The 27261-nt window shown below is 46.0% G+C and overlaps 1 protein-coding gene across 1 annotated transcript in view; it reads left to right on the top strand.

Moving 5' to 3' along the window:
• Window positions 1-12876: 12876 nt before the first annotated feature.
• The window catches only part of LOC120936099 (septin-2), a 130033-nt gene continuing 115648 nt past the window's right edge, over window positions 12877-27261 (top strand). The window contains exon 1 of the mRNA XM_040348219.1: window positions 12877-12960. The gene's annotated coding sequence lies outside the window, so the exon portion shown is untranslated. The remainder of the gene's footprint in view (window positions 12961-27261) is intronic.

The following is a 27261-nucleotide window of genomic DNA, read 5'->3' as shown; positions in this document are numbered from 1 at the left end:
TATCCTCAGTCTCCGACCACCTTCTTTAATATATCCCCAGTCTCCGACCATCTTCTGTAATATATCCCCAGTATTCGACCACCTTCTGTAATATATCCTCAGTCTCCGACCACCTTCTGTAATATATCCCCAGTCTCCGACCACCTTCTGTAATATATCCCCAGTCTCCGACCACCTTCTGTAATATATCCTCAGTCTCCGACCATCTTCTGTAATATATCCCCAGTCTCCGACCACCTTCTGTAATATATCCTCAGTCTCCGACCACCTTCTGTAATATATTCTCAGTCACAGATCACCTTCTGTAATATGTCCTCAGTCTCCGACCACCTTCTGTAATATATTCTCAGTCACAGATCACCTTCTGTAATATATCCTCAGTCTCCGACCACCTTCTGTAATATATCCCCAGTCTCCGACCACCTTCTGTAATATATCCCCAGTCTCCGACCACCTTCTGTAATATATCCTCAGTCTCCGACCACCTTCTGTAATATATTCTCAGTCACAGATCACCTTCTGTAATATATCCCCAGTCTCCGACCACCTTCTGTAATATATCCTCAGTCTCCGACCACCTTCTGTAATATGTCCTCAGTCTCCGACCATCTTCTGTAATATATCCCCAGTCTCCGACCACCTTCTGTAATATATCCTCAGTCTCCGACCACCTTCTGTAATATATCCCCAGTCTCCGACCACCTTCTGTAATATATTCCCAGTCTCCGACCACCTTCTGTAATATATCCTCACTCTCCGACCACCTTCTGTAATATATTCTCAGTCACAGATCACCTTCTGTAATATGTCCTCAGTCTCCGACCATCTTCTGTAATATATCCCCAGTCTCCGACCACCTTCTGTAATATATCCCCAGTCTCCGACCACCTTCTGTAATATATCCTCAGTCTCCGACCACCTTCTGTAATATATCCCCAGTCTCCGACCACCTTCTGTAATATATCCCCAGTCTCCGACCACCTTCTGTAATATATCCCCAGTCTCCGACCACCTTCTGTAATATATCCTCAGTCTCCGACCACCTTCTGTAATATATTCTCAGTCACAGATCACCTTCTGTAATATATCCCCAGTCTCCGACCACCTTCTGTAATATATCCTCAGTCTCCGACCACCTTCTGTAATATGTCCTCAGTCTCCGACCATCTTCTGTAATATATCCCCAGTCTCCGACCACCTTCTGTAATATATCCTCAGTCTCCGACCACCTTCTGTAATATATCCCCAGTCTCCGACCACCTTCTGTAATATATTCCCAGTCTCCGACCACCTTCTGTAATATATCCTCACTCTCCGACCACCTTCTGTAATATATTCTCAGTCACAGATCACCTTCTGTAATATGTCCTCAGTCTCCGACCATCTTCTGTAATATATCCCCAGTCTCCGACCACCTTCTGTAATATATCCCCAGTCTCCGACCACCTTCTGTAATATATCCTCAGTCTCCGACCACCTTCTGTAATATATCCCCAGTCTCCGACCACCTTCTGTAATATATCCCCAGTCTCTGACCACCTTCTGTAATATATCCCCAGTCTCCGACCACCTTCTGTAATATATCCCCAGTATCCGACCACCTTCTGTAATATATCCTCAGTCTCCGACCATCTTCTGTAATATATCCCCAGTCTCCGACCATCTTCTGTAATATATCCCCAGTCTCCGACCACCTTCTGTAATATATCCCCAGTATCCGACCACCTTCTGTAATATATCCTCAGTCTCCGACCACATTCTGTAATATATTCTCAGTCTCCGACCACCTTCTGTAATATATTCTCAGTCTCCGACCACCTTCTGTAATATATCCCCAGTTTCCGACCATCTTCTGTAATATATCCCCAGTTTCCGACCACCTTCTGTAATATATCCCCAGTCTCCGACCACCTTCTGTAATATATTCTCAGTCACAGATCACCTTCTGTAATATGTCCTCAGTCTCCGACCATCTTCTGTAATATATCCCCAGTCTCCGACCACCTTCTGTAATATATTCACAGTCACCGATACCTCAGATACCTTTCCTGGCATGGACACTGGTCACGCTGGCTTGGCCCCCCAATCTGCTCGTGAGGCACGCGACAAATATGTTCAGTACTTCATGGATCGGGGGGCCATTGCTATGCCTGAAAATATTTCTTTCTAATTCAGCCCCCAAAAGAAAGAAATATTAATTACCTAATAAATAATTTGACCATTGGAATGTATACAGTTGTTTGTCATTCTTGCTTTGGTTTCATTTTCTCTGTCTCCCTGGTTCTCCTTCTAGTGCACTTCTAGTGCCAAATGTAGTTCTCAGTTTTAGTAAATGAACACAATTGCACAGTAGTCACACATGTACATACTGGTATTGAGCATAGAAAGAAGAAGCCACTCCATTTGTATCTTTTTCAGAGGTTTTTATCCTGTGCTCAACCTCCCTTTTTTTATTCTGGTAACAAGGTTTTCTTTTTTTTATAATCTTTTTTTCTATTTTTTTTTTATTTTTTATTTTTTTTAAATATATGTTTACATGTTGTACAAAACCCATGCGTTTTTTAAAAAAAAACAAGATCTCCAAACAATGGAAATTACAAAGTTCAACCTTATTCCAAACACATGTGATGGGGTGATGTCACCCCACAACAAGCCAAAATTTCAAGATGCACACATTTTGACTGGCAAAATGGGGAATTCTCTCCTGATACCATGCCAACTGTCAACATGTGCTATCTGCCTTCATGGGTGATCAATGGATGTGTTTTGGGGGGCAAACCCTTCTTCTCACCTACTTGAGTAGCGAGGAAGGGCTTGAACCCACAAAGCAAAGCCAATCGATATCCTGTGATGGCAGATAGCACATGTTGACACACTGTGTGCATCTTAAAATTTTGGCGTGTGGATTCTTCAATACAAATTGGTGTGCAAAACATAACCTTGAAACAGATTTTTGGGGGGGGGGGTAATCTTGTATACGGCCCATCATGTCAATGATGTTTTTGAAATTTTTCTCCATGACATTCATCCTATTCCTCATCATGTCCATTTCAGTACTGCATTCCATAATTTGTTGGATGACAATTTGGGCACTAGCCCTGGAAAAATGTGTACTACCAGATGCAGGGATACCACCATCTTCATCCCCTAAAAAAAAAAAGTTTTTTTGAGTAATGTGCTGGCCTACCTACACCTGTTGTGCTGATAATCTCCACCTCTCCATCTTCCACAACTCCTTCTTCCACCACTCCTTCCTCCTCGATTTCTTCCACCACTCCTTCTTCCACCTCTCTATCTTCCACCACTCCTTCTTCCACCTCTCCATCTTCCACCACTCCTTCTTCAACATCCTCCTCCTCCACATGCTGTGGTTGGTGGGGTTTCTTGAGTCTGGCCCTCCTTGCCTCCTCCGAATGGTGTCCTCTTCTTTCCCCTAATAATAAGAAAAAAAAGTATACTCAGCACAGAGTTTTGAGGTCAGAAAGAGCAAACATTGTTTAGAAGTGGGCTCTAATTTCGTGTTTAGGAGCATTCCTACAAACATAAACTTTGTTTGTCTGACTCTCCCAAGCTGTGATCCTGCCCCTTTTTGGCAAAGTGACACACATGGATGCACCTAGGGTTGCCACCTCATCCCTTTAAAAAGGAACACATATTAATTACACAGGTTCTGTGGCTAATTAAGGTGGTAATTAGACTCATTTGGTGCCTTACCTGCATTAAATTAACCTCAGAACCTGTGTAATTCATATGTGTTCCTTTTTAAAGGGATGAGGTGGCAACTCTAGATGCACCCCCAAAAAAATATTTATGGGTGACCCTATTAAAAAAGTTAGTTATGGGGAACACACAGGTGCTCTTGAGTCCAGATGTAAAACCAGCTGTTTATTATCTCACTGTGTGAATGAATACCTCTTGTCAACATTGTTTATAAACGATGTTTTACGCCAAATAGGCATGTCCACAGGTGTGCTATTCCTGGAACAATGGAAAACATCGGATTTGTGAGGAACGATGTGGAGGAACGACACTACTACGAACGGAAAAATAATACACTTTGCTAAAACAATCAAATTACGTTGCCACGTTCAAAACTACTACCAGGCCAAAGAAGCACATGAAGAAAAACATGTTCACAAATTAGAAAGTCAATTGCAAATAAAATATTCAAATTACCTACTTTTATCAAGAATTTGCTTGATCCTCTTAAACTGCTCTGGCTCACGCAGTTTCAAGTCTGACCATCTCTTTCTCAGCTGCTCCTTGGACCTTGTGACCCCAAATATGGCATAAAGTCTCCTTGCCACTTTATCCATAATTTTGTCCTTCCTCCGATTAGGGGTGTTGTATGGGCCATAATCCCCATCATAGTCTTTCCTCCGCAGAATGTCCACCATCTCCACCATTTCTTCTAGTGACATATTTGTCGCTTTGTAGCGCCTGGGCCTGGATCGTGACGTTCCCGCCTCCTGCCTTTCCTCGTCGGCAAAGGGTAACCCACACTCCTGTGACACCGCCATATTTTCGTAACATAATGTTTTAAAGGGCGTGGAAAAGAGGGAAGGGTCCGTCATGGGCGGGCGAAGAGGGCGGCGCTTCGTGCATGCGTGGGTATATAACAAGAACGACGTGATTGCGTGAGTTAATCACATCAGGCAACGATTGTGATGTTGGACAGAGGTAATTAGCCAGTGTATCATCTCATCAATGCTGAGAGGGGCATGATAGCTACACTGAATAGTGCTTTGATGAATGCTATCATTACTTTGTAATGTTATTATACCACTTATTTAGTGAAATGAAAACACAGGGTTTGCAGGTAAAGTCAGCATTTTCACCAACAATGGGGCAGAGCTGGGCATCATTTTAGCAGCAGGAGACAGTGTGTTTGAGGCTCAAAAGATTGGGCGCAGATTCTGACAATGTCAAAGCTGAGCCAAGTGGTTCTAATTTTTTTTTTTTGGTATTCTAGAAAAGCATGGATCAACTAACCGTGCACGAAAACCTAACACGCCCTCATCGAAAAATATTGGGAACAGCCCTGTCTTTGGGATTCAAGGAACCCTGCCTACCATAAGGCAAATGTGAGAATGGCAACACTCAACCAAATTGCAACATACATGCAGACTTGGATACCGGAGTGCACAGGTGCCATGATTAGGGAGAAAATAAACAACATCGGGGGCACATACAGAAAGGCCTACCGGATTCAACACAAATCACAGAGGTCAGGAGCAGCAGCACGTGCTGCAAAGGAGCCCAAGCTGTGGTACTACACGGAGCTCAGCTTTTTGGAGGATCAAATGGAGGACCGGGCTTCAATTTCAAGTCTTCCTTCTACCCTTCCTTCCAGGCGTCGTTCCACCAGAACTTCCACGGTTCTCCCCACCCCTGCAGAGTGTGAGCAGGAGCTGGCTGACATCGAGGACGCAGATCTGCCGGGCTTCAGTGAGGTATAGTAGTTTACAACATATTTCTTGGCTGCAAAATCTTGTGGGTTTATTGAGATGAATTTGTTAGCAACAAGGAAAGCTTGTAAACACAAACAAAAGTTGGGGGCAGAAACAATTGTGTCAGGGATGCCAACTGCAGGGTTTCAGAATGAGAGTCTGTTCAATGTCTATTCGTAAAAAAAAAACTGTCAAGAGCATGAAAATGTGTGCGATTGATTGTGCAAAATATTAAAACATGTCCCTTTTTACTACACAGGAGGAGACCAGCCAGGAGGCGGCAGATACCCAAGATGTCAGCTAGGCGGAAGGGGTGAGTGGCAGCCAGGAGGAGGCCGGGCCCAGTGGATGTCAGCCAGTCCCCATGCTCAGCACCATCTCCCAAGTGCCTCCCCTCCAGATGCGCCGACCAGGCCAAAGGAGGTGCTTGAGGCAGATGGAGGAGGAGAGCATGCAGGTCATGAGGGAGTGTGCAGAGATAATGAGGGCCCCCCTGAACCCCACGGAGAGCTTTAGCTCTTCTCTCTTAAATGACCTGCAGGAATTGGGAGAGGAGCAAAGAGGCCTGGCAAAAGACATGATGAATCAGGTCATGTGGTGGGCCCGAAGGGACTGGCTGACCAGGGACACTGAGCTGAGTGACCCGGCCCGGCCTGCTGCTCATCTTCTGACTCCTGCTGCCCCACCTTCACCACCTGCAAGGGGCCGTGGAAGTTCTGCTGCAAGGCAGCCTGGAAGGAAGGCTGTAAGGAAGACTAGAAAGTGAATCCCTGCCTTCCTGCTGATTTTTCAAAAAACTGAGCTTAGTGTAGTACCACAGCTTGGGGTCATTTCTGGCATTTGCTGGTGCTTTTGAGTTCTGTGATTTGTGTTGCACATTGTGACTCCTGATGTTGTTTCTTTTGTCCTTGATCATGGTGGACTGTGCCTTTGGTATCCATAAAGTCTGCATGTATGTTGTAAATTGGTTGAGTGTTGCCGTTCTTTTAATTATTTTATTTTTCCAGAATAAATGGAAATTTATTTTACGTTACAACCTTGTCTATTGTGTTTTTCTGGTGAATAGCCATCAAACATTTCCAAAATACAATGTGTAATTTACAAAGGACACAACCTCCTTGAGGGGGGGGGGGAACATTGGTGTGATAACTTGACAAAAAAAAATAAAAGCCTAAACTCCCAAATAAATTTTTATCTCACCCAAAAAAAACAAAAAAAAACATTGGTGTGATAACTTGACAAAAAAAAAGGCTAAACTCCAAAAAAAGAAAAAAAAAACACCCAAAAAAACCCCAAAACATTGGTGTGATAACTTGGAAAAAAAACGAACAAAAAAAATTGTGGAGTACAAATAAATATTTTGGAGATCTGGCTAGGGAAAAATGATTCAAAAAAAGGAGATCACAAGCAAAAAAGAAAATAATTCTGTATGGGAGAACACTGGCTAAATAGCATCAGCTAAACAACATGTTCATTCTAGCAATAGAGCGAAGAAACAAATGCTCAGCAAGAAACGGAACACTACTTTTAAAAATGTAGAATGTGCCATCTCAAAAAACGAATGCGAGGTTTACAAGAACGAACGCTCCCGTTCCCTCATTTAGTCTGAGCATGCGTGGGTTTTGAACCGATGCGTAGGTTTTTGAACCGATGCTTTTGTGTACTAACCATCGGTTTGGACCAATCGGGCAGCGGTCCATCGGTTCGGTTTTGAAGCATGTTTTAAAATTTTGGACTGAAGGAAAACAGACCGATGGCCTATACACACGGTCGGTTTGGACCGATGAAACTGAACTTTGGTCCATTCTCATCGGTTTTGTCCGACCGTGTGTACGGGGCCTAACGCTGCACATCACCCTGAGCACACCATCCCCACACCATCCCCACCGTGAAACATGGTGGTGGCAGCATCATGTTGTGGGGTTGCTTTTCTTTAGCAGGGACAGGGGAGCTGGTCAGAGTTGATGGGAAGATGGATGGAGCAAAACACAGGGCAATCTTAGAAGAAAATCTGTTAGAGTCTGCAAAAGACTTGAGACTGGAGCAGAGGTTCACCTTTCAGCAGAACAACGACCCTAAACTTACAACCAGAGCTAAAAAAAAAAGAAAGTGAAAATTACTATAAAAGTTAATGCACGTGTGAATAGTTGCCGCTTAACATAGATTGTGTTCCAACAAAAATAAATAGCAAAATTAAAATAGTGAAGCACAACCACACCCAGCTGAGCAGCAGGGTGTATTAATGAGTCAATTAGGCGAAAATAATCAAGTGACAACCTCATAGTTGCCAACAGACCTGAACTGGCTGGGCCATTCGCAAATATATGTTAAATGTCCCAGTGTGACCGTGACCCGGTCTGAGTTCTGAAAATGTCTCTGCAAAGGCAGGTATTTTTTTTATCGGGCCACTGGACTGTGAGAAATTGGGTTAAAAACTGCTCTGCCCAATATCTCACCGTCAGGACAGTGTTACATGAAAAAACAAGTCACCATTTTGATCTTTGTCAGGTTTTTAATTCTATCTTTAGACTTTTAGATACAGTGGAACCTCAGTTTAAGAGTAACTTGGTTTCAGAGCGTTTTGATTTATTTTTTTAAATTCTGACTTGGTTTGCGAGTGTTGATTTGCAAGACGAGCAGTATTCAAGCTAAATAGGCCTGCATTACCTCATTTGGCCTGAGGTACGGGGGCGCAGAAGCCGAGCAGAGCCGAAAATAGGCCTGCTGTACCTCATTTGGCCTGAGGTACGGGGGGCGCCGGAAACGAGCCGAAGTGTCCTTGGGCCTTTTCGGCTGTTTTCGGTGTTCTCTGGCGCCCCCCATCTCTGGCCACATTCGGTATTGCATCCCATTGAAGTCAATGCAGAACTAATTATTTTCGTTTCCATTGACTTCAATGGGAAAACTTGCTTTGATATGCAAGTACATTGGATTAGACATGCTGTGGCCGTGGCTCACAGCAGGGGTCCGGTGCGTCCCTGTTTTCCAATTCAGGTGCGAATCAGGTCTGAATTTTTGCCTGAATTGGCACTTGAGTCAGAACCAAAGATGCACAGGACCCTTTCCAAATCCGAACCGCGGCCTACCCAGAGGTGGGTGCGAACCAGCTCCATTGAGAGCCGGTCACAGTCATGCGAATTGGATGCAGGGAAATCCACATCCAATTCGCATAAGTGTGAACCCAGCCTTATAGAGGGGAAATCTACCAATGATGACACTAGTTCTGGTGATCTAGGAGACACTCCGGGATTCCCTCACTTTGGAGGGATTTCCTGTCACTTACTATTTTAGCTATGGGACAGCCATGATGGGAAAAATAATTCAAGGACAAGAGCCTCTTCCCCACAACCATGGCCGGTGGTTGTGGGGGTCTGCCGGCAGGGGGCTTATTGAAATCTGGAAGCCCCCTTTAACAAGGTGGTCCCCAGATCCTGTTCTTTAATAACTAAGGGGCGGTGGTCACCCGGTGATGTCACCCGGTGAACCCGCTGCCCTTGTGACGTCATTGATTGAGGGCATGCTTGGTCATTGACGTCACAAGGGGTGGTGTCACTGATATTCACTGGTTGTTAGGGACGTTGGCGGCCCCTGCTCCTGAGTCAGGGCTCTTAACACTGCCTGAGCACAGCAGCGTTAAGGTCCCCTGTCCCTCAAAACTGGGGTAATGCATTGGGTAGGTTAGGCAGCCGTGAGGCCCCTGTGAATGCGAGGCCTTAGGCGACTGCCTAATTTGCCTAATTAAAGAGACGCCTCTGTGGGACAGGAAGGGAAATCTCCACAATGAGACACAAATGGTATTAAATAAAAATGACCAGGTTTATAACCCTCCTACACTCTATTCAAAATGAAAAATAAGTTTTACCTTTACTGACACTTTTAGGACGAGAGTGTGCCCCCCCCCTTCTGAACCGTACCAGGCCACATGCCCTCAACATGGGGAGGATGCTTTGGGGGGTCTGTGACCCCTCAAAGCACCATGTTCCCATGTTGATGGGGCCCAGGGCCTCATCCCCACAACCCTTGCCCAGTGGTTGTGGGGGTCTGCGGGCGGGGGGCTTATCAGAATCTGGAAGACCCCTTTAACAAAGGGGACCCCCAGTCCCTGGCCTCCCCTATGTCAATTGGTAATTTCACAAAGAAAGTGTAACAAATTGTAAAAAAACACACAGACACCATTGGGAAAGTCCTTTATTAAAAAAAAAAAAAGATTCCAGCAATGGTAATCCACTCTCGGTCTCCGCTCCAACGCTGTCGGTATCCTGCGATGGGTGATCTCCTCTCCTGGGTCCAGCGATGAGATGATCTCCTCTTCATCCAGGTCCAGGATCCAACGATGAGATGTCCGCAGCGCATCGCATTCTGTCTCCACCGGAGACACCCCAGGAATGATGCGGCGGGAGCCAGTGACAGCTCTTAAGTAGCTGAGGGTGGGGCCACCCGTCACGTGACCCCGTCCCCCTCTGACGCAAGGGGAAACCCAGGCTTTCCCAGTGACGTGCCCCCCCTCTGATGTAACGCAGGTTTCCCGTTGCATCAGGGGGGGGCGGGGACACCCGCACGACACTGGGAAAGCCTGGGTTTCCCCTTGCGTCAGGGGGACGGGGGTCACGTGATGGGTGGCCCCGCCCTCAGCTGCAGACATCTCATCATTGGATCCTGGACCTGGATGAAGAGGAGATCATCTCATCGCTGGACCCCGGAGAGGAGAGCATCCATCCATACCGACAGCGTTGGAGCGGAGACTGAGAGTGGATTACCACCACTGGAATGTTTTCTATTTTTTTGTTTTTAATAAAGGACTTTCCAAAACTGTGTCTGTGTGTTTTTTACAATTTGTTACACTTTCTTTGTGAAATGGTAGGGGTACAATGTACCCCATTACCAATTCACATAGGGGGGGCAGGATCTGGGGGTCCCCTAGCCCCCTGCCCTCAGACCCCCACAACCACCGGGCAAGGGTTGTGGGGATGTGGCCCTTGTCCCCATCAACATGGGGACATGGTGCTTTATGGGGTCACAGACCCCCAAAGCATCCTCCCCATGTTGGGGGCATGTTGCCTGGTACCTTTCAGGAGGGGGGGGGGGGCGCTTTTTCGTCAACCCCTCTTTTTCTGTGGCCTGCCAGGTTGCATCCTCGGATAAAAGGTCTGGTATGGATTTTTTGGGGGGAACTCCACGCCACTTTTTTTTTAATTTGGGGTGGAGTTCCCCTTAAAATCAATACCAGACCTGAAGGGTCTGGTATAGATATTTGGGGGGAACCCCACTTAATTTTTTTTTTATTTGGAGTGGAGTTCCTCTTAATATCCTGGTAAGGGCCTGTTAGTTTGGGGGGACCATACGCATTTTTTTTTAAAATAAATGCCTTTTCTCTGTATTGCCGGGAGCCGACAATTCATTATGGCTGCGAGTGGTTTTAAATGACTTTTTTTCCTTCAGAAACTACACTTTGCGCAGGGACAGTTCTAAGCATGGGAAACAAGCGCTACTTCACAGGCATACTATACACACCCCCTAGGTACGAAATTTAAAGGAATATTTCACTTTTATTATTTCACTTCAAGCATTATTAAAATCACTGCTCCCGAAAAAACGGCTGTTTTTAAAACTTTTTTTTGCAATAAAACATGTCCCCTGGGGCAATACCCAGGTCCCCAAACACTTTTTAGTACAATAACTTGCATCTTAGCCTTTAAAATGAGCACTTTAGATTTCAAACGTTCGAGTCCCATAGGGCTAGATTCACATAGATTAGCGGATCTTTAGATCCGCGTAATCTATGTGATTTACGATCCGCCGGTGCAATTTAGCGAGGCTAGTGCAGTATTCACAAAGCACTTACCTCGAAACTTGCACCGTGGGATCGTAACTCCCCCGGCGGAATTAAAATTCCGTGGCTAGGGGGAGTGTACAATTTAAATCAGGCGCGTTCCCGCGCCGATTTAGCTGCGCATGCGCCGCCGGCGAAATTTCCCAGTGCGCATGCTCATTGTTTTCGGCGGCAACGTCAATTGCGGACATCCGTATTCCAGACCCACTTACGCAAACGATGTAAAAATTTGAAACTCGGCGCGGGAACGACGGCCATACTTAACATTAGCTACCCCTCATATAGCAGGGGTAACTATCCGCCGGAAAAAGCCGAACGCAAACGACGTAAAAAAAAAGCGACGGGCGGGCGTTCGTTTCTGAATCGGCGGTTCTCCTCATTTGCATATCCGACACCTAGCGGCCGGCGGGAGATTGCAGCCTAAGATCCGACGGTGTAAGTCACTTACACCAGTCGGATCTAAGGGAGATCTATGCGGAACTGATTCTTATGAATCAGTCGCATAGATCCGACCGTCGGATCAGGAGATCCACCGTCGTATCTCTTGATGAATCTGGCCCATAGACTTTAACGGGGTTCTAAAGTTCACACAAACTTTTGGTCTGTTTGCAGGTTCTGGTGCGAACCGAACGGGGGGGGGTGTTCGGCTCATCCCTAGTGGAGAGATCCCCCTGCTGACCAAAGAGGAGTCCGTCAGGAGGAAAGCCCATGTGAAAGGACCATGGGTATCTTTTTACTCAGCGTAACATTCTTTTATATATATGTGTATATATATATATATATATATATATATATATATATATATATATATATATATATATATATATATATATATATATAAAATTAGGTATTATACTGTTTGTGTGCAATAAAATGAATTAACTACTTGCCCGCCACAGATGTACTGTTTTTGTTTTGGTTTTGTTTGGGTACAGTGTCGCACGACGCCACAATTGTCAGTTAAAGTAACACTGTGCCTTATCGCAAAAAATAGCCTGGTCATTATGGGGGTAAATCCTTCTGGGGCCGAAGTGGTTAAAGTGTATTTTATGCAAAAAAAATTGGAGTTTAAAAAACGTTTGCGCAAATACCGTGTGACATAAATAAATTGCAACACCCATCATTTTATTCTATAGGGTCTTGGCTAAATATATATATATATATATATATATATATATATATATATATATATATATATATATATATATATATATATATATATATCGTTTGGGGGTTATATATCGTTTGGGGGTTCTAAGTAATTCTCCTGCAAATGGAGATTTGTTTCTATGTAGGAGTGTTAGAATTGGCCCGGATGGGAAGTGGTTAATAATTCAAGCCGCTAATAAATAGTGTTTTATCTGTATACTCGGAATGAAGCAGTATGAGCTTGCTATGGGTGACTAGAAACGTTCCTATTAGAATTCATATCACGCATGAGCCCCATAGACTGGGCGTAGTGTGTACAGTATTGTGCTGTGCCATCCCCTCTTCCACAGGTCTAGGAGACGCTCTGTCCCGCTGCGCTCTCTCTCTACTATGCTCCGCTCAGTGTCATACCATCGAGTTGGGTGAGGCCGCGGTGCAGTGTGGGATGTGGGAGGGGACCGGATTCCACAGCAGAGCGGTACAGTGATAGAAGCTGAGGGAGCGGCGGAAGCTGGGAGTTCTCCTACTTAGGTGAGGCAGCTATACCGGGGTTCAGGGTGGGCTCTGTGCTGTGTCCGTGTATGAGGGAAGGTAAGGAGGACATGTGCAGTTCAGAGCCCCCCTGTACGTTGTATGGGATGTTGTGGTCAGTAGTCCTGCATTGATTTCTCTATAGAACATTGCTCCTTCTATCTCCATATTCTGTGTATGAAAAGGAAACCTTCACTCTCATTTACTAATCCCCAATGTGATTCTCACACCCCCCTTTAGCACAATTGTATAGAACGTTTCTTTTTATTAAATACCATTTTCCATCTTCCCTTATGTATTTGTCACCTGGATGACGGTTCTGGTACCGCAGCCTCCTGAGGTATAAACGCTGTCTATTCCAGAGGTATTCCGGCCAATCCGAGAACGCTGTGTGCACATGTGTAGGATTGGCCGCCCCTGTGCACTGAGCGCTGTACCTGGGGAATCATAATATTTAGATGTTGCCATAGTATCAGCGGTGTGTCATTAACCGCGTCAGCCCCGGACCATTTCGCTGGCCAAAGACCAGAGCGTTTTTTGCGATTCGGCACTGCGTCGCTTTAACTGACAATTGCGCGGTCGTGCTGCGTGGCTCCCAAACAAAATGTAAGTTCCTTTTTCCCCACAAATAGAGCTTTCTTTTGGTGGTTTTTGATCACCTCTGCGGTTTTTTTTTGCGCTATAAACAAAAATAGAGCGTCAATTTTGAAAAAAAGAATGCAATATTTTTTACTATAATAAATGTCCCCCAAAAAAATCTATAAAAAAACAATTTTTTTCCTCAGTTTAGGCTGATACGTATTCTTCTACATCTTTTTGGTAAAGAAATTCGCAATAAGCGTTTATTGGTTTGCGCAAAAGTTATAACGTCTACAAAATAGGGGATAGTTTTATGGCATTTTTTACTAGTAATGGCGGCGATTAGCGATTTTTATCATGACTGCGACTTTATGGTGGACACTTTTGACACATTTTTAGGACCATTGTGATTTTTACAGCAATCCGTGCTATAAATATGCACAGATTACTGTGAAAATGACACTGGCAGTAAAGGGATTAACCACTAGGTGGCGCTGAAGGGGTTAAGTGTAACCTAGGGAATGATTCTTACTGTTAGGGGGCGTGGCTACGAGTGATACTTTACTGATCGCTGTTCCCGAATAGAGGGAACAGACGATCATGGACAGTGTCACTAGGCAGAACAGGCAGATGCATGTTTACACTTGTCACTTCCCGTTCTGCAGCTCTGTGACCCGATCATGGGACACTGGCACACATCGAGTCCGCGGGTCCCACGGGCACAGAGCTTGCGGCAGGGATGCACGCGCCCGCACGCCGGGATTTTCAAAGTGACATATATATATATATATATACACGTTATTTTGCCAAGCCGTGCCATTCTGCCGACGTATATGTACAGGAGCCGGTCGGGAACCAGTGGAATACAATGGAGGGGATTTACTCAAACTGGAGAGTGCAAGATCTGGTGCAGCTGTGCATGTTGGCCAATCAGCTTCTAGGTTTTTTTGTCAAAGCTTGATTGAACAAGCAGAAGCTAGAAGCTAATTGGCTACCATGCACAGCTACACCAGTTTGAGTAAATCAACCTCTATGTGTGCAGGCACTGCCAATCCCATGCGTGTGCTCCCACCACTGTACCCATGGAACTGTATTTGCACGTTGTTGATACCAGTTTTTTGGCACAGCCAAGTGTTTACTGGCATTTCCAAAAGTAACAAAATGACAGTTTCAAGTGCAGATTTCAGTATTTTGGCTGCAATGTGATTTAAGAAAGATATTAAAGCGGGGGTTCACCCATCAATTTAACAGTTTGAAAAAGCAGTTACATTCCTGGCATGCCGGGAATGCTAACTGTCACATTGGTTGTGCTGTCAACCAAACTGTCAAACCATCCAATGGCTGGTGTCATAACTGATCACATGTGCAGCATCATGGCAGTTGAAGATTAAACAGAGGCCAAGACGCGCCTTAGCAGCCGTCAATCAACTCCTCTTCGCTTAGAAACGCCCATTCCCCGCAGGATTCCCCACTCGGAGCCGGAAAACAAGGGCTCATATAACGATAAGTACAAGTAAAAAAAAACAAAAAACAGCATACTGCAGATGTTAGCAGTATGCTACAGCTAATGTCAAAAAGTGGATTTTTGGGTGAACCTCTGCTTTAAGGCAAAATAAAATATTTCTTATTTTATATTCAATATAGTAGGTAAGTAGCTCAGGGACAGGACTCAGGAGGGCAAGAAATTAGAATGGGTGGCACACACACACACACGAAACTGGCTCTCACAGTGACACTGACAGCAGCACAGATGACACCTCACTGACGCGACACGTCCCTTCCTGAGGCACAGTGACAGTCTCTGTCTACACCAGGCGGTCCCGTCAGTCCACACAGCATTCACAGTCGATCTCTTCTTGCCTTGCTCCTGCCCTGCAGAACCGCACATGAGTCTCCGGCTGCTCCGCTCCCTTGCAACATAACAAGACCTCCAGACCCACCCCCGCTGGCACTTCCCGAACACACTGTAGCAGGCACTCGGAGGGTCACGGCTAATGATGGGCTCAGGCCTGTTCGGATTTTACCCACCAGGAAGCCATCACTGCACACCAATCATAGGCAGCGTGTATGTGCAGCTGCAGGCCAGGAAATGCCTCACGTTGTGTGCAATGTCGGCTTCCTGGCAGATACGATCCAAACACACCTGAGCCTATCCCCAGTCACAGCCATATTTTTAACTGGCAACCTTTTTTCCTGTCACTGGCAGGAGAAAAGTGCCCCCCCCCCCTTTTTTTTTTTACTAGCTGCCAGTAAAAATACTGACGATTGGCGACAAAGGGTACCAGGAATTGGAGAGACAGACAATCCTTTGTCCTTACAGCAATTGGCCATCACACGTTGAGCAGTAGTGTGAGCCCACTATCAATTGTACAGGGCAGCCAAAGTATTCCCTGCCCCGCACATGGTAAGTACGTGTACACTTATGGCAGCAGGATGGGAATTACAGCATGATCGGCCTTGTACAATTGACAGCTTGATAGTGGGCAGGGTTAAGGTCAGGTGGTTCTCTTTCTGCCTGAGTCTGAACCCGCTTGAGCTTTTCTGTCAGGAAGTTGTCAAAGTGGGCAGCCAATCATAGTCAGCAGAGGCATTTGCTGCACCACAGCTGCATGTATATACACCCCTTGTATATGAACAAGGCATACCTCTGCCGCCTATGATTGTTGGCTTTGACGGAATAGCTCAGGGGGGTTTGGACTCCTATCCAAACCCCCCACTGATCTCATCCTTAAGCCTAGTACACACTACTACACTAGGGTGGTTGGGTTGAACAAAAACAGCTCAGATTGGAGCTGCTGTACTAACAATCTGTTAGTACAGCAATCTCCATTGCTGAGCTATTATATTCTAACAGGGGGATAGACCCCCCCCCCTTCTGGAACATAAAGCAGAGAATTCAAGGACTGCTGATCGCTCAGTTATCCCATCTGTTCTGAGCGGTAACTGTTAGTCCCCACTCTGTGCTCTGCCCCTCCAGTGTTCACTGGAGCGCCGGACTGGTAAGAGGCAGGAGCGGCTGACACCGGCTCCTAGCAGCATGCTAAGAAGCAGAGCCAGCTGCTGGTCAGGCATGTGGGGGGATCCCAACATTAAAGTTGGGATCCCTCCACAGTCTGAACCGGCTGAGTGACGTTCGCTGATAGCAGACTTAGACTCGCTGTCAGCTAAATCTGGGTCACAGCAGCACAGAACTAAGTGCACTCATGTGACCCCTAGGAGAAGTATAGCCAGAGTCTGCCATTGCTTACTGTCTGAAAATGCTAGTTGTCTGGCTGTCTCTTATTTCAGTACTCTGTGTTTACTGACTCAAAACAAGCATGCTGATGATACTCCTAGTGAGATCAGGACTCCTAACCCTGTATGTGTGGTCCATGTTGGTATAGAAGCTGCTGGAGTTAGGAGGACAGCAACGTAAGGCTGTCGGATGCTGGTTTTCCAGCATGTCCCTTTAAAAAAAAGCTTTGGTCGCATAAGCTGCTCCTCCGGTTTCTGTTGACCCCGGCCGATATTCAACCCGTGTGTACCCACCCTAACTCAAGCTCAAGGTGAACAGCACATGGAGAATGTTTACATAAATTTCAAACACAGTGGGGTTGATTTACTAAAGACAAATAGACTGTGCACTAGAGGTCGACCGATATATCGGCCGGCCGATATATCGGGCCGATATTCAGTCATTTTGGAGAAATCGGCATCGGCCGATTATTATCCAAATGTGGGCGATATTTAGCAGATCTGCATCAGCAGAGTGTGGAGAAGGAAGGAGGAACATGGGGTTCCCCCTCCCTTCTCCACACTGTCTGCAGAGCAGTGCCGTGTGTGTGAAGGAGAATGGAGCTGTCGGGGTGGGCGGGACCCGGGGTGGGCGGGACTCAGCTGTCCAACACCAGCCAATGGGATGAGATCATTGGCTGGATAGCTGCTGGGTCCCGCCCACCTCCAACATCACAATGAATCTGAGCTCCTCTCTCTCTCTGCTCTCACAGTTTCACAGCACATAATGTAGCTGAATGTGTGAAACTCTCTCTTCATACAGTTTCACAATTGCTGCAGAGAGAGAGAGGAGCTCAGATTCGTTGCGATGTTGAAGGTGGGCGGGACCCGGGGTGGGCGGGACTCAGCAGCTATCCAGCCAATGATCTCATCCCATTGGCTGGTGGACAGCTGAGCCCTGCCCAACCCGGGTCCCGCCCACCTTCAACATCGCAATGAATCTGAGCTCCTCTTTCTCTCTGCAGCAGTTGTGAAACTGTATAGAGAGTTTCACACATTATCCGCTACATTATGTGCTGTGAAACCTGCCAGTGCCATCTGCTAATGCCAAGCCGGCCAGTGCCACCTGCCAATGCCATGCCAACTAGTGCCACCTGCCAATGCCAACTAGTGCCATCTGTTAATGCCATCCAGTGCCACCTGTCAATGCCATCCAGTGCCACCTGCCAGTGGCAACGCCATCCAGTGCCACCTGCCAATACCATCCAGTGCCACCTGCTAATGCCATCTAGTGCCATCCAGTGCCACCTGGCATTGCCAATGCCATCCAGTGCCACCTGCCAATGCCATCCAGTGCCATCTGCCAGTGCCATCCAGTGCCACCTGCTAGTGCCAACTAGTGCCACCTGCCAAGGCCATCCAGTGCCACCTGCCAATTAGTGCCACCTGCCAGTGCCAACCAGTGCCATCTGCCAGTGCTAACTATTGCCAATTAGTGCCACCTGCCAGTACCATCCAGTGCCACATGCCAATTAGTGCCACCTGCCAGTGCCAATTAGTGCCACCTGCCAGTGCCAATTAGTGCCACCTGCCAGTGCCAATTAGTGCCACCTGCCACTGCCACCTTAGTGCCACGTGCCAACCAGTGCCACCTGCCAGTGCCATTCAGTGCCACCTGCCAATCAGTGCCATCTGCTTTTGCCAATTGGTTCCATCCAGTGCAATCTGCCAGTGCCAATTAGCGCCACCTGCCAAAAAATAAAAAATCGGCCTAAAATATCGGCCGCAAAAATCGGCATCATATATCGGCCATCGGCCGCCCCAAATTCTAAATATCGGCATCGGTATCGGCCAGAGAAAAACCCATATCGGTCGACCTCTACTGTGCACTTGCACTCATTTTCCCCAGGGCTTTGTAAATGTGGTAAAGCTCTGCTAATTATCATCATTATGAATGTGCAAGTAAAAATGCTGTTTGTTTTTTTAATGTTCCTTGCACCTGATTGGGTATTCTTTATAAAGTGAAGATTTACCACATTTAATAAGTAAAATTAGTGCTATTGCAGTATTTGCAGAATCGGCTCTCTAATTAGGCAGTCGCCTTAGGCCTCGCCCCCACAGGGGCCTCGCGGCTGCCCAATTTCCCTAAAGAATTGGTTAGAGAAGATTCTGTAAACAGTGAATTCATAGTTCATAGAATTTAAAACTCTTAATATATGCAATTTATACAGTTAATTTTTATCGCTTGAATTATTTTCCCCATTATGAATGTGAATGGGGCCTCATGTCTCAGATTTGCCTAAGGCCTCACAAAACCTAGAGCCGCCTCTGAGTATTTGCCTTTAGTAAATCCATCCCATTGATTTGTTTGGGTTTTTAATACCATATACGTTTTCTGTGTGAAAATTAACTGATTCGATTTTCTTTCCTTCCACTATGGGTGGAAGTGGGTATGGGAATCTTTTTCCACATGGTGTGGATCTGTCTCTCTGCAGCCCTTCTGGGCTAAAAGGGGTTGTAAAGGTTTGTTTTTTTATTTTCTAAATAGATTTCTTTAATTTCAATAGATTTTTATTTTTCCAAATATAGAATACAATTACAGTATGACCAAAGGCCGTGTCTACAACATCAAAACATTCAACAAATAAGGCAAAATGTCAGCAACAAGGCCTCAACCGACTTCATATTGCCCGATTGTAGGCTGATTAAAGGAAATATACGAGCTTGCTAACAGGGGAAGGGGAGGAAAAAAAATGAATATAGTAGTCACTCGCTCAGGGGAGTCCTACCTGTCCCGGGCACCCCTAATGGGATCATTCTGTGCCCCGGCCAGGCCCCCCCCCCAATCCACCCCCTCCAATAAAAGCATACGTAAGAAAATTAGTGGGTTCGAATTTGACTTCAGTGCACTTCTAGCTCGTACTTACGAATTCAATTAGGCCTATAGTGTTGCCAAATTGTTTTTTTATAAAAAAACGAATATAAAACATTACCCTTAAGTCAAACAACTATCTTAAAAGGATAAGAGGTAGGAAAGAGAAAGAGAAGTGGGGGGAAGAGAAAAAGAAAGGGAAGGGAGCATGTGCCCAACTAGAGCTGGAGGATGCAGGTTGCCCAGGGTGTACCCCAGTATCTAGAGATAAACCACAGTGGGACGCCCATGGTTCCCATACAGCTTCAAATTTTTGTTTCGTGTTAGATAGGATGCTGGCCAGCTTTTCCTGCATCATGATCCACAAAATCTTGCGGTTTATAAATAGATTTCTTTAAGGCCCCTTTCACATTGGGGTGTTTTTCATGCGGTACAGCGCTAAAAATAGCGCTGCTATACCGCATGAAAAATCATGCCCCGTAGTGTTCAATGTGAAAGCCCGAAGGCTTTTACACTGAAGCGGTGCGCTAGCAGGAGCACTCCAAAAGTCCTGCTAGCCGCATCTTTACCGCGGTATAGGAGCGGTGTGTTCACCGCTCCTAAACCGCGCCTTCCCATTGAAATCAATGGGAAAGCGCGGTAATACCGCCCGCAACGTGGGCGGTATTAACCCTTTTTCGGCCGCTAGCGGGGGTTAAAACCTCACCGCTAGCGCCCGAATATCGCGGTAAACACGACGGTATAGCCGCGCTACAAATAGCGTGGCTATACCGTCACCGCGACTCCACGCTGCAATGTGAAAGCAGCCTAAGCTAGTGCATTGTTGGTTCACTTACCTTTTCCTTCAATTTCCTTATAATTGTTTTTTTTCTTTGTCTGAATTTCTCACTTCCTGTTCCTCCTCAGTAAGCTTGCCCCCATCATCCGAGCCGTTCTGGCTGGGGGTTAGTCAGTGTGCTCGCCTCCTCCCTTGGGACTACATCCCTGCAGGGAGACATGCAAACCTTTACAACCCCTTTAAAAAAATAGTACCTGTAATAATAAGTGTATGCAACCTGCGGTTGAGACTGAGTGAGTGAATAACTTGTATAGCGCTACAAATGCAATCTGAATCGCCTCAAGGCGCTTGGCATCCATTCCTTCTATTTAGACTGTATCCCCAGGTGTTCTTGTTAGGCAGGGCTCGACAAAATCTGGGAGCCAGGTCGCAATTGTTATAAGAAATTGTGACCTGGCGCCCGCCGGTAATTGAGGCCGCGGCCTACAAGGCCGCAAAGCCGTGGCCTCAGTTACCAGCCATCGCGGGCCCGCCGATCGCGGCGGGGGAGGTGTGGGCGCACGGAGGCACAGTGTGCCCCCGCCAGCCGGTAATTGAGGTCGCGGCCTTGTGAAGTGCCAAGCTTCCTTCTGTGACCTGCACCATCAGGTGGTGGCCGTTGGCATTTCAAGTAAAACAGCAGCTCTAATATGTAATTTTTCACTGCCATCTCCTTCCCTCTAATTAGAACTCCCAAGCATTATATATATTTTTTATTCTAACACCCTAGCATGGGTGCTCAACCTGTGGCTCTCCAGCTGTTGCAAAACTACAATTCCCATAATGCCTCAGCCTTTGGGAGACATGCTTGTACCTGTCAGCGGCTTGCAATGCCTCATGGGAATTGTAGTTCCGCAACAGCTGGAGAGCCACAGGTTGAGCACCCATGCCCTAGAGAATAAAATGGCGATCGTTGCAATACTTTCTGTCACGCCATACTCCAACAATACACTGTAAGAAGGCATAATTGGCAAGGCAGTGAAATAGGATCAGAGTATGGAGCCATGGAGGCCGCTAGATAAGGGTTTGCACGACCAAAAACCTCTAGCAACGTACACCGTGCTATATAATGTAATTAACTTTTTCATACCAGGGTGGGAAGCGGAGCAGCCCAACAACCAAACGGGCCCAACCATGGGGCACACAGGGTGGTTGGTGCTCAATAGAACATAGACAATCTCAGATCCGAAAAACTCATGACTAAATAATAGGGGATATATGGGAAGAGGGAGTGAGCAAAAAGAGAAAAAATAAATAAAAAGGGGGGGGGGGGAGGGTGAAAAACAAACACAGCAGAGGGAGGAGAAAGGTCAGACAAAGAAGGGGGAAGAGATCAAGAAAATGAAGAGGAGCGAGGAGGAGGCATACACCCCCCACCAGGAGGTAGAGCGGACCCTGTGAGTCAGCCAGACTGTGCTACTTCATTGAGATATTCATGTGTGTAGATTAAGTGCTGCCAGGGTCTCCAAGTCTCCCGAAAGGTCTCCTCCCTGTTGTGCAAGGTGGCAGTAAGATCCTCCATATCTCTCAGCTCGTTCACTTTTGAAAACCACAGGGACTTTGCCGGCGGGCTCTCCGACCTCCAAAAGAGAGGGATGCATGCCTTGGCAGCATTCAGCAACTGAATGGTAAGGAAAGCCTTGTATTTCCGAATGGGGCGCGCTGAAAGGTGAAGCAGACAGGCCGTGGGGTTTCCCTCCAGAGAGACGCCAGTCAGGTGCTTGATCGTGCGAGTCACCTCAAGCCAAAAAGGAGAGAGTTTGGGACAGGCCCAAAAAATGTGCAGCATCGTCCCCTCCGCAGCGCCACAGTGCCACAGCGCCAATACACTTTTTTTTTTTATAATAAGACAACAGTAAAGTTAGCCCAATTTTTTTTTTTTATATTGTCAAGATAATGTTACGCCAAATAAATTGATACCCAACATGTCACGCTTCAAAATTGCGTCCGCTCGTGGAATGCCGACAAACTTTTACCCTTTAAAATCTCCATAGGCGACGTTTAAAAAATTCTACAGGTTGCATGTTTTGAGTTACAGAGGAGGTCGCGAGGACGGGGTGCGTTTTCTGGCTCCTAACTTTTATAGCTGGTTCCTAGATTCCAAGCAAATTTGTCAAACCCTGCTAGGGAAGGCTGATGATTTGGAGGCAAGCCGATACGTTAAACTGATTATTTTCTATGCTGGGTTCTCTGCCTAACAGGAAATCTTCCTACACTGAAAGTTTGTTAACCCCCCCCCCCCACCCCAACCCAACCTTAACTGTCTGGAAAGTCACCACTAGTAGGTGCCTTCCCTTGTACAAAATTGACATACGAGTGTAGGAATTGCCCAAAGAAGTACAATAAAATCTAGGAAAATCTTCAATAAAATCTAGTCCAGCTGGATTAGTGCCCAGAGTACTTGGACATGGCTGTAGTCCAGGGCTCGACAAATCCCGGTCTCCAGGTCGCCATGGCGACTAGAAATAGCGTCCTGGCGACTTGGCTTGGAAGGTGGGCAAAAAAAAAAAAAATTGTTCCAAAGGACCGGCGCACTAGGCCGAAGCCGCGGCCTCACCTAAAACATCCTGCCCGCAGCTCATCGCGATGCCGCTCGCGGCCTTTTCCCAGGATCGCTGCGGGCAGGATGTTTTAGGTGAGGCCACAGCTTTGGCCTAGTCCGCGGAGCGCCTTTTCCCCAGGATCGTGGCGGACTAGGCCCCCACCTCCCCCGCATTAAGCATTACAAGTTAAACAGCAATTCTAATGTAATTTTTCACTATTTTCACTGCCATATCCTTCCCTCTAATTAGAACCCCCAAACATTATATATATTTTTTATCCTAACACCCTAGAGAATAAAATGGCGATCGTTGCAATACTTTCTGTCACGCCGTAATTTTTAATTAAAAAATAAGACCACAGTAAAGTTATCCCCATTTTTTTTTTTTATATTATGAAAAAGAATGTTACGTCGAGTAAATTGATACCCAACATGTCACGCTTCAAAATTGCGTCCGCTCGTGGAATGCCGACAAACCTTTACCCTTTAAAATCTTCATAGGCAACGTTTAAAAAAATTCTACAGGTTGCATGTTTTGAGTTACAGAGGAGGTCTAGGGCTAGAATTATTGCTCTCGCTCTACCAATCGCGGCGATACCTCACATGTGTGGTTTGAACACCATTTACATATGTGGGCGCTGCTCACGTATGTGTTCGCTTCTGCGCGCAAGCTCGTCGGGACGGGGTGCGTTTTCTGGCTCCTAACTTTTTTAGCTGGCTCCTAGATTCCAAGCAAATTTGTCAAACCCTGCTGTAGTCGTTTGTTAAATATGATTACTATGTACAGCAGCATCAGCAGGCACAGTAGACGGAGTGTGAAGCACTATATGATATCCTACCAGGTACAGGAAGATTCTGTCTTGCAAGTGGAAGCAGCAGCTTTTAAGCTTCTTCCACACGAGGCGGACTCTGTCGCTATGGAGTCCACTAGCTCAGTGAGAGATCTCTCCGCTGATCTCCGCTGAGCTGGCAGTTGACAAGTCCCTCTATGCTCACTGAGCGGGGAGGGGCTTGTGCAGCGCTGCTGTCCCCTATGAGGAGATCTGATAAAAACAGAAAGCATATCCGTTTTCATCAGATCTCACCCGATCCGCCATGGATGGATGGGGGCGTACCGCCATACGTCTGATTTTGGCAGATCGGATGTCAGCGGACATGTCTCCACTGACATCCGACACTCCAAAGGATTGCATGGAGCGGCCGTTCAGGTCTGCCGACAAAAGGCCGTGTGAAAGGGGCCTAAAATGCCATAATTCCTGCTTGGAGATAAATAAAAAATTATTTTCTCTGTATTTGAAACAAGAAGGTTCATTGTACTGTTCAGTTTCTTATATAGTTTTAAGCCTTGTTTCCCATCTGAGCAACACCAGAAGTGATTTAACGCTGAACACTATGATTTCTAATATATTCAGTAGTGCCATTCACACCTGAGCGTAGCATCACTTAAAGCTTGCTGCTCAAAAAAGTGCATGAGTTTTTTTGAGCGCAGAGCCACGCATTTTGGCCCCAATAGACTTCAAATGAAAAATCTGTTTCTTGCCTAAAAACTGGGTAGGAATAAATAAAAAAGTAATTGCCCAAGCCTGAAACACGTGCAAAAACATGCAACAAACCTGTACATGTACAAACACAAACAAACGCCTGCTAATGACTAAAGATGCTTAGCTTAAGTATGAATGAGACCCTATTAGTGGTTAAAAACCTACAAAGAAAGCACAAAAGTTTATTTCACATAACTTTGCAATGGATCTCGCATCATGCATAGAATTATTGTCTTACTTATAGTTTTAGGCCATTTTCACACTTGAGCGGTGAGAGTGTCGGCGGGGCGCTTTTAACCCCCTCTAGTGGCAGAAGTTGTTAATACAGCCCACTGCCTATTCATTTCAACGGGCTGGAGGTATACACCGCTCCTCCACCTCCCCAAAGATGCTGCTTGCAGGACTTTGTCTAGCGTCCTGAAAGCGCACCTGGACCTCAAGTCAAAAAGTTCAGAGTTGCAGTCTAAGGCCTGGTTCACACCTATGCAGTTGGCTTTTAATCTGTTTTTGCAGTGCTTTTTGTTGTGTGTTTTACATTTTTGCACACACATTTTTTTTGATGCATTTTATGTGTGTCCCCACCCCCCCCCCAATTTGTTGTTGAGCAGATAAAAAAAATGCGTCAAAAATGCACTACGGCCTTCCCGCTGCTATCAATTGAATTCAGTGACACGAGAGCACGAGAGCAGGGGGCGAGGCCAAGTCCTTCTAGTCTGTGTCAATGGAGGCAGCAGCGGGACTTGGGTGCATGCCTGAACGGGTGCCCCAATTAAAGGCTGCTCTTCGTGGGGGCACCGCCAGGGCAATCCAGAAGAGGAGGATGGGGGCTGCTCTGTGCAAAGCCCTTGCACAGAGCAGGTAAGTATAACATGTTTGTTATTTTAAAAAAAGACGAACTTTTACAATCACTTTAAGTGGAAATACGAACAGGAAGTAATTTGTGTGTGGGAAAATACTCCTTCAAGGATCAGGAAGGTCTTTATCTTGGTATGTTTAATTATAATGTTTTTAGTGGCTAGTGTTCAAGAATGTTTTAAAAAAAAAAATAGATTTATACATTGGAGGTATAGCACAGTAATTTCAGAGTGCTTAATCGTCTGTGTAACAAATTCCTTGTCTTATGTTTTGTTTTTGGTTATTCTGACTTTCATCTCCAAAATAGGCATGCAGGAAATGTTATCAGAGATCTTGTTTCTCACTGGTGATTGTAAAACGTAAGCATTTCATCAACTGGTCTATACAAACCTCAACAGCGTTTCCTTCTGTCCTCCGGCTTAATAATCGCCACATCTTTAGACATCCCTTTCTGATGCTACTACAATGGCAAGTCATGCAGCCACTTTGTTTTCTTTAAAGGAGAAGTTAATCCTTCTTTTTTTTTTTTCTAAATTCCAGCTCCCCTATGTACCAGAATAGCATTAGAGTGATTGTAAATGCTCTTTTTTTTTTTTTCCTTAAAAAATAACAAACATGGTATACTTACCTTCTCTGTGCAGTTGGTTTTGCACAGAGCAGCCCAGATCCTCCTCTTCTTGGGTCCCTCTTTGCTGTTCCTAGCACCTCCCTCTTTGGAGTGCCCCTCAGCCAGCAGCTTGCTACAGGGGACACCCGAGCTGAGTCAGAACTCTGTGTATTCGTTCAGACACGGAGCCCCGACCTGGCCTTGTCCCCTCTCCCCTGATTGGCTGACTGATTTTGATTCACAGCTGCGGGAGTCAATGGCACCACTGCTGTGTCTCAGCCAACCAGGAGGAGTCTCTGGGACAGCTAAGACACTTGTGGACATCGCTGGAGAGAGAAGGGGCTCAGGTAAGTAATTAGGGGGTGCTGGGGAGGCTGCTACACGCAGAAGGTTTTTTTTATCTTATTGCATAGAATGCATTAGAATAAAAAACCTTCTGCCTTTACAACTACTTTAATGTATTTATTTTGCAGAAATAAAAAAAAGTTTTCCGTTTATTCTACATATCCCTTACCTCCAGCTTTTTGTATAAAAAAAGTCTCCCATTACTTCCTGGCCAGACCTTGGGATGTGCCGCAGGAAGGAGTTCACCAGCTGATCTCATTAGCACACCCTGCATCATCTACCGTCCTACTCCAGGAGATCCTTACCACCCACCTCTGCAGGTGCACATTATTTAAGAGCCGGTTCACACTAGGGCGACACGACTTCCAGCGCGACTTTCAGAGGCGACTCTGACACGACTTGAACATGAACAACAGGGCGATCTGGGGCGATTTACAACACGACTTGAAGTCGTCTCCAGGACAGGAGACTTTCCAGTGGCCAATAAAACAACAATCAGCTCTGGGAGAGGGAGGGAGGGGTGCAGGAGATGTTTCCCTGAGAAATGTATGTTATCTTCCTGGAAAGTCGCTTCAGATAAGACAGTGATCCGACTTCTGAGGCGACTTCCATTGAAATCAATGGGTACAAATCGCCTACAAGTCGGATTGAAGTAGTACAGGAACCTTTTCTGAAGTCGGATCGCCTTGAGTCGTGTGTATTAACACTGCTCCCATTCACTTCCATTGTTTTTCTCTACAGCACGACTTGGGACGACTTGAGGCGACATGAAGTTGGATCGCAAGTCGCCCCAGTGTGAACTGGCTCTAAATGCAATCAGTGATCACTGTTCTCACTAAATACTCAAACATCGGTTTTATTTATTGTTTTTTTTCTCCTTTAACCACTTGCCGACCAGCCAAAGTTATATATACTGCTGTTGGTTGGCTC

Source organism: Rana temporaria, chromosome 1 (genome assembly GCF_905171775.1).
Source record: "Rana temporaria chromosome 1, aRanTem1.1, whole genome shotgun sequence".
NCBI lineage: Eukaryota > Metazoa > Chordata > Amphibia > Anura > Ranidae > Rana > Rana temporaria.
The sequence above is the reverse complement of the archived record's forward strand: the minus strand, read 5'-3'. Positions and strand labels throughout refer to the sequence as shown.